The sequence below is a fragment of the Anguilla rostrata genome, chromosome 5, assembly GCF_018555375.3.
Source record: "Anguilla rostrata isolate EN2019 chromosome 5, ASM1855537v3, whole genome shotgun sequence".
Lineage (NCBI taxonomy): Eukaryota > Metazoa > Chordata > Actinopteri > Anguilliformes > Anguillidae > Anguilla > Anguilla rostrata.
Genome location: NC_057937.1, coordinates 7,305,194 through 7,314,058, shown reverse-complemented (window position 1 = coordinate 7,314,058; position 8,865 = coordinate 7,305,194).

Genomic DNA, 8,865 nt, shown 5'->3' with positions numbered 1-8,865 from the left:
AGTGCAGGGTTGATATAAGGTGCTGTTTCCTGTGTGGGGTTGATATAGGGTGCTATTTCCTGTAAACATGGGGTTGATACATGGTGCCGTTTCCTGTTAGTGTGGCCTTGATATATTGTGCCATTTCCTGTAGATGTAGGGTTGATAAACAGTGCTGTTTCCTGTAAACGTGGGGTTGATACATGGTGCCATTTCTGGTAAATGTGGGGTTGATAAACAGTGGCATTTCCTGTAAGTGTGGGGTTGATATACAGTGTCATTTCCTGTTAGTGTGATATATGGTGCCACTTCCTGTTAGTGTACGGTTGATGCACAGTGGCATTTCCTGTAAGTGTGCGGTTGATACACATTCGATGCCCATCTGTGCTGACACGTTCCCCAGCCTTTGGCCACTTCTGTGCTACTGCAGGATGACACATTGCCAATACAAATTCTGCTGCACGATGCCCATTCACACTCTTCATCACCAGAAGATCATTTAAAAATAACGTATGAAGTGTTATTGAGGGGATAAGGTTCTGCTGTTTGGATGTGTTGCATTCCACTTCTGATTCAGGTTTGTCCTCATTTTCCATTCAAGAAAAAAATGTGTGATGTAGCTTAGCGTGAGTCACTCACCGACAGGAGGATTACGCTCCAAAATAAATATGGAAACAAAAGCTAGAGTTTGCATATAAAGCATAGCAATGTTTGGGCATCTAGTTGATTGCTTGCTGTGACTGAAGAGCATCTCTTAATTAGGTCAAAGCCACAATCTAGACATTTCACATTAACATTGGTTACTAATACAAATTATGTCAGGTCATATTATTGAAACATTTATGAGCTAAACATGAGTATGTACTCTTACAGGTATATTAACTATATTACAGGTGTAAACATTCAAGACTCTTTCAAGTCTGAACAAATCATTAAAGCCTTAAATACTGCATTTACTGAAGAGATGCCGTTCCCCCATTGTCCTGCTCGAGCAGGCTACTTTAATACTGTGCACAAATCTCATGAAAGTTTAATAATTTCCATTTCATTGTGCATGCTTTTGATTTGTCTGGTGCTGCTTAACACAGTGTCTGGATGATGGAGAAAGATCCGATTTTATTTTTGGCTCAGGGACAAATGCCATGACTCATTTGAGCCGAAGCATCAGCAAAGCATGACCTCGAAAACATGAAATCGGTGATACAAGTCATCAATATTCACTTGGAGCAGATGATCGTTACTGTAAAATATTGATTTATAAGCCCCCAACTGGAAATGTTTGCTCAAAACGACTGTGTGACTAATGTTTACAGTGGTTCTAGTCATTCTCTTACAGTTTGTTATTTTGTTACTCACCCTGGAAGTTGGAAGTGACCAATCCCACGCAGGAGAGTGTGCTATTAAATAATAAAAGGCTTCCCAGATGTATTAGATTAAAGCAAGCCTGGATTCACTTCAAAATCATCATCGGAAGTAACACGGTGCCCTGGCTGGCTGTAGACACTAGCTTGGACGTAGGTTTCGAGAGTGTGTGAGAATATTTTAAATTGTGATACTGTTTTACATTTATCGACCACTGAAATGGTATGGACTGGTATTCCATGCCAAAACTCTCGATTGGCCTAAAGAGGAAAAGTTCATTTGCATTAAGTTAGATTGTACAGGTTACATGTTTCGTTGTACAATTTTGCCAGGACACTGGATGACCCACTATGTGTGTACTGAAACCATGTTACAGGCCAGTGACTCAGTCTGAGCCATATAACTGTCTGTCTCTTTTGGGGGATCTGAAGTCCCTTTTATCTTAAAAGCGTGAGTTGGGTTAGGTTAAAGGGAACGGGGGACTTGGGTAAAACTTGCTATAGTAAATTGCCTTTCAGAGTCCCTTGTAACTGATTCATTCCTCTTAAATGTTGGTGAAATGCTGAATGCATGAATGTGTGATTGTGTGTCCGTAGCAATACAGGGCTCTGTGGAACACAATGTCTTCCACAATGGGCACAGTTCCTGTGGGTTGCATGGGGGTTCACACCCCAAAAACCTGTGAGCATGCCACAGAGAACATTCATCCGGCTGTGCACAGGTGAGCTCACCTGAGTGATGGGCCTTTTTCCCCTCAGGTGTCGGCTTCTGCGACGAACCCCGGAGAGAGGGTCAGAAATTGAGGTGGAGTCCTGTGACACCTGCAGGCTGGCCAGGTCGCCTCCAGCATCGTCCCCATGGCGACAGCCATAAATCACACACACCTATAGAATCAGCGCTGATGGGGCTGGAGGAGTGGGGTTCGCCCTAAAGTTCATCTTTAGCTTCCTTTAAAGCAGCAAGGGCTACTTTACACCCCCTTCCCCAATAAATGACTCATTTTTCTTTCATGTTTTTTTTTTTTCTTTGATGATGATGATGATAATGCTGTATTTTATTATTATTCAACTAGTTATAATTCAGGTAGTATTTAACATTTAAAATGGGCTTACACCACCTGCAAAAACTGATAAATTATTTTTTGATAGGTATAGGATGGTTTCATTCTCTTGAACTGAACCCATGGTCGCTATATTAGCAGCAAACTTCCCAGTAAAGTGGTCACAAATACGTTGGCAAGCATTGGTACATAGACTAAATTAGACTAAGGAAATAGCACTTTCCTGTGGAGCTCCTGTCTCCTGTGTCAATAATGAGAGGGGAGGACACAGCCGGACCCACCCTATCATATTGAGGCTCTCCCTGTCAAAGAGGACTCCAGACACTTTATGATCTTACTGTTCAGCCCTGTATACTGTAGACTTTCCATCGTGTTGTGGGCTCTGGTGGTATTAAACTCTGACGAGAAGTCTGCAAAAAGGACCATTGGGGGTTGGGTGGTCTACATGGTAGAGAACATTGTTCAACATATGCAATATAGCATCTTCGATCTTCCTCTCCCTTCTATAGGCAAGCCGCATTGTCACATTTATGATTCATTTCAATAAGTACACAATTTCGCACAATTCTCTCTGAACTCTTCATTATAATGGAAGTTATGGAAACTGGACGGTAATTGTTTAGGATAGTAGGTCTATGTACTTGTTCTTCCTGTGAAGACAAACATGAAATTATCGTTTTGCCTTGAGTTTTCTAAACTAATTGTGGACCGTGCTTACCTACGTCTACCTTAAACTGCTAACTGTCTGATTAAAGCCAGTTTCACACCTGCTGCTGATTACTGTAAACACGGGTTACCAGCAGGTGCGTGCTGGAGGCCATTTTGTGAGACGGAGGGTTCAGCACTGGCTGGTGTGATGTTTGGGCCCCCCATTGTATGTTAAATACTTGTATGTTTTGGACACTCCACATCTGAGGATGTTTGGACGGCAAAGCGCTAGCCCATAATCCCCACTGCAGCTCTACCCACACAGAGAGTCCTGGACCTCCTCTTCTCCAGACAGAGGCATCTTCTGCTCTACAGAGTTCCCAGTATTTCTGATTGCAATGTAAGACAAATGTAGGAATACATAATGTCAAAAAAGAGGGCCATTCAATTCATCCATCTGAGCTAGATTACCATTTACCCGCAAACTAGAATATCCAGCACTGCAACACCCCAGGGGTCCCTGCCTGTACTGCGTGACCAAGCAAGCTGATTGGTTTATTAGTCATTTGTCTATTTTTATTACTTTTCCTGTTTTTTATGGCATCAAGGGAAACTTGCACAATACTTCACCGAATGTGGTGGTAGCTCTAGGCATGAGAGAACTTAATTTAGATCCCATGGGAGTCAAACAGTGCACAGACTCAGACATGACCATGCTTCAACCAGGACCCACTAGAAGTGCACAGATTCTCAGACAAATATTCCCCAGTGGAGGCTCAAATCAATACAGCTTTGATGTATGATAGTCAAAGCCACTGGATCTCTGTATACATCTCGCTGGATCTCTCTATACATCTCGCTGGATATCTCTATTATGTGTCACTGGATCTCTCTACATATCACTGGATATCTCTATACGTTTCACTGGAATGCCTAGATTCTCAGACATATTCCAGTGATCATCATCGCTGGGTGCATGACTAGTCTAGCACTGATCTCATTATCATCTCACTGGATCTCTCTACATATCACTGGATATCTCTATACGTTTCACTGGATCTCTCTATAGGTTTCACTGGACCTCTGTCTTGCTTGCTGCAGCCTTAGGCTGTTGAAAAGCACATGGCTTGAGTGTGATTCCAATAATGTCATTAAAATAGCACTGTTAGCATCAGCATTTACACTCACATGAGTGGGCTGCAAAATATATCAACTGCCATGGTTTTAAAACTGCTTTCATGCAAACATAAAACTCATAAAACAACAAGCAAGGAAATATAATACGGGAGAGATTCATTTCTTGGGTTATCTAGAGCTTGCCTGTGAAGTCCACATTCCCCCTTCATGCCCGCTAGGGGAGGGGGGGGGGTGGTGGTGGTGGGGGGGGGGGGGGGTCCACCTGCTTCCCAGGAAGAGCCCCCAGCTATGGCTGTCAGTCATGCGGAAGTTGAAAGGCCTGACAGTGAGGGGCCAGGCATCTGTGCAGATCAGAGCTAAGCTGTAGAAATAAAGGGGGGAGTCATTACTGAGGGGAGGGGCCTAACCACTTCAGCCTGTGATGTCACTGCGAACACCCCATTGGGATGGCATCTAATTTGAGGACCCTTCTGCTAAAGGTTTAGTGACATGGGGCTCAAAACCACATGTCACTAAACCAAAAGGTTGGTGAGGGGGAAAAAAACAATTATTTTTTTTGGAAAATGTGAAGGTTTTGCACAACACCAACATAATTTTTTTTTTTTTTTTTTTTTTCCCCTCAGTCACAGTTTTGATCTGGAGAGAAAGAGCACAGCCTGTTAACTTGGTCTTTCCTATTGCTTGTTGAGCGCTCTGGTTGATGAAGTCATTTTAAATATAGTTTTAGAAATAAATGTGACTTGACTGGACTTGACTTCTTTGACACAAACTTACCCTTTTTATATTCAAAAGAATGATGAAATTGTGTAATAACGGAAGTTTTGGTATTGAGTTCTTTCCATTAAAAATGAAAAATGCTAATCTCTCAGAGAGGAGCAGATTTTGTTGACATCTTTAATCTTTAACAAAATTTTGTTAGGTCTAGAAAACAATCCAGTCGAGATTTTAGCGTATTGTAGTCGCATAAAATGTATGCAGATATGCTACGTGATGTAATGGGAGGAACGTGACATGAATGAATGAAGTACTCTGCCAGGTAAACCCCAATTCCCTACAAATGACATCATCGCTCAGCCATACCTGTCTCTGAAGTGAAGATAAAGGTTAATCTGTAACATTCCAAATACATGATTGATGATTTGTTCCGTTGAATGTGCGCAAAGGGGACAGAGGCTTACGTTCTCAGTTTTGTTCTGAAGCCAGTTTGCATTCTCATCTTTATTATAACATATGCTTTGGGGGCCCTGACATCAAAAGCAAAGTCAGGACTGGATAAGTGTGTGCCAAAAAAGAAACGTGTGCGTGCACACACATACACACACACACATACGCACACACACACACACGCGCAACCACACACACACAAACACACACACAGACACACGCACACACCCGCACACACATACGCACACACACACACACGCGCAACCACACACGCATACACACACACAGACACACGCACACACACACAAACACACACACGCACTCACACACACACGCACACACATACACACAGACACGTACACACACGCACACGCACACACACCCACATGTACACACACGCACACACACACGCGCCTTAAGACAGTGAACAACTGCAGAACTCATTTAAGTGCCCAGAGGCAGAGTTTAGGACTCTTTTCTTCCTCTGTGGTGAAGCAGGTCATCCATCACTTAACAGAGATGCTTCCTGTTTTCAGGCCTTTGAGGAGACAGGACTTCCAACAGAAATACTTGGCTTGGCAAGCCGTGCTAGCGATGACGGACACTTTTATATCCATTTCGGTGCACCTGAAACTGCAGTCGGGCAACGGGGAAGACGGCCGTTTGCACAGACACAGCTGGCAGAAGGACCCCCGTCCTGCTCACACAGATGTTGCCCTCTGAATCCATGCTGGTGTTCCACAACTTCCCCAAGAGAGGGGTCTAAAAGAAAGAGATAATTTTTTTTTGTTTTTGTTACTTGACTTTATTGTATTTTATTATACATTTTGGCTGTTATTATACATATCTAATTTTGTTTTCAATAGATTTTTGTGTCTACCTCTACAACTTATGTTGTTAATGCTATTGCCACCCCTTTTGATATGTTCTATGGCTCTGTTCCACCGCTTTTGATATTTTTTACATGACTCTGTTCTTTCCCTTGAGATAGTTGTTATTTGTCTATGTTCTGTCCCTTGTGGCATTTGTTGTATGCAGCTTACCAACCTGTCCGTCCACAATCCACAGGACTGTGGTGACTCACTGAAAACAAGGCCTGTGTTGAGAGAGAGAGAGAGAGTGAGAGAGAAAGAGAGACAGAGTGAGAGAGTAAGCAAGAGAGAGAGAGAGAAAAGGAGAGGAAGAGAGAGTATGTGAGAGAGAAATAGAGAGAGAGAGAGAGAGAGGGGGAGAGAAAGAGAGAGAGAGAGAGTGTGTGTACCTCTTGTTTGGTGTCTGCTGTTTCACTGTTCTAGAGTATAGCCTCATACAGAGCTCTGCACTGGTCTCCAGCCTGGCTGCTGCAGACGGCCAGACTGTACGGGCAGGACTGACACTCAGGGCCTTCTGGGATGCACACACCCCCCAGAACCAAGATGGAAGCTTGAGAGCCATTTGGAAAATCTCAGAAGTCAAGGAATTTGAAACAAAGCAGTATGAAATTCCCTGTCGTTCAAGCTCCTAGTGAATGGAATGACCGTTCGACAGACACATGATGCAGACTTTTTCTTTTTTTTTTCAGAAACTGTTCTTCACCGCAAGAGTGGATTTGAGAGCCAGTAGCATTGGTACTACGGGGAGCACAAAGCAGTTCATTAGGCAATTGAGTACACAAATACACACTGACAGGTTATTTAATATCTTACCATTCAGGGGGTTCATATTATCAATACATGGATCTGCTCACGGAATTGCACAAATGTAATTAAATTGCTTTTGTGATATCAAGTCTCTTGGACTGTATCTTGCATGCACTAATATGAAAACAGGTCAATGGTTGTCGTCACGTTGCTCTGTTTGCACGGCGAATGTGACTCCAGAAATCGTTTTCGTTATTTGCACGCAGGTTTCGTTTTGAAGGACAGCTTGGGAACCGAGCTTTAAGCACCAAACGGCCTTGGACAAGCCGGCAGCCGAAAATGTGCCTGGTCTGGCTTTCCTTACGGAGCGGAAGCAGAGCTCTGAAGTAGCACCTGGGACAGAACCTGCTATCTTATTTATTCACACACACACACACACACACACACACATGCACGTGCACGCGCACACACACACACACTATATGGAGAATACACAGGGCTCTGCAGTCTGAAGCTGAATGTTTGAATGTACAGGGCTCTGTACTCTGAAGCTGAATGTTTAAATGCACTGGGCTCTGTACTCTGAAGCTGAATGTTTAAATGCACTGGGCTCTGTACTCTGAAGCTGAATGTTTAAATGCACTGGGCTCTGTACTCTGAAGCTGAATGTTTAAATGCACTGGGCTCTGTACTCTGAAGCTGAATGTTTAAATGCACTGGGCTCTGCAGTCTGAAGCTGAATGTTTAAATGCACAGGGCTCTGCAGTCTGAAGCTGAATGTTTGAATGCACAGGGCTCTGCTCTGTGTCTGCATCTAACCTAATGTTTTACAGGGCTCTGCAGGCTCTGAAGTAAGCCCTGAAGCACAGGACTCTGCTCTGGCTGCTTTAAAAACTAACAATGCTAAGAACTCTCCTCGCGCCCTTGACCAGCCCACTCGCTACAACTCCAGGGCTGCTGTCTCTCTCTCTCTCTCTCTCTCTCTCTCTCTCTCTCTCTCTCTCTCTCTCTCACGTCCCCTACGTCCTTCCCTCTCTCTCTTTCTCTCTCCCTCTCTCTCTCTCGTATTTATACTTACCGAAAGGAAATCCTGAGATTACCAGCAGGACTGAACTGGGATCAGCCATGAGAGTGGGGAAGCTCACATGCTGTCACAGGCAGGGCTGATCTGTACTGGTCTGGGATCAGTGGTGGAGAGATAAGCTAGGTCCACCGCAGGCTGGAGACTACACCCCCACTACAGCCAGCCCTCCCCTCACTAATTAAGCTGCCAATCAATCACAGCACATGAACATGAACGGCAGGTGCCCTGACCACAATTGTCAGGTCCCAGAGTCTGGCCACAGGACAAATTTATTTATTCCCCCACCCACCTTTCCATTTGTCCATGGTTTCAGCAGCCCTTCATTCAGGATGGGGCTTAACATGACATACCGGGGGGGGGGGGGGGGGGGGGGATTTCATGATTTATATCACGCGCATACATAAAACATACATAAAATGCTTTTTATTTGAGCTCATCATGAGCACTTAGCGAATGGCCCATACATCACATGGTCCGCGGCTGAGAGGTTAGAATCGAAGCCCCGTCCGCCCACTGTGCAAACACAACAAACAGCTGCTCTGTGCTGCTCGTCCCGCTCTTCTATAATTAGCGGGTCAAAGGTTTTTTTTTTTTTTTTTTTACCGGATTCCTGCCTTAATGCGGAGTTCCGCTCGTCCCGCCACTGTGGGGCCGTCCGGCCGCGGGGTAACGGCCTCCCCCAGGAACAGGAAGTGCACCCCCCCCGCCCTCCCATCCCCCCACCTCTGTTCCCAGCCCCCCAGCCCAGCGGAGCTCCAATTACCCAGCCAGCCGGGCCGCTTCTACCACACCACCCTATGCTCAGAGCTCCT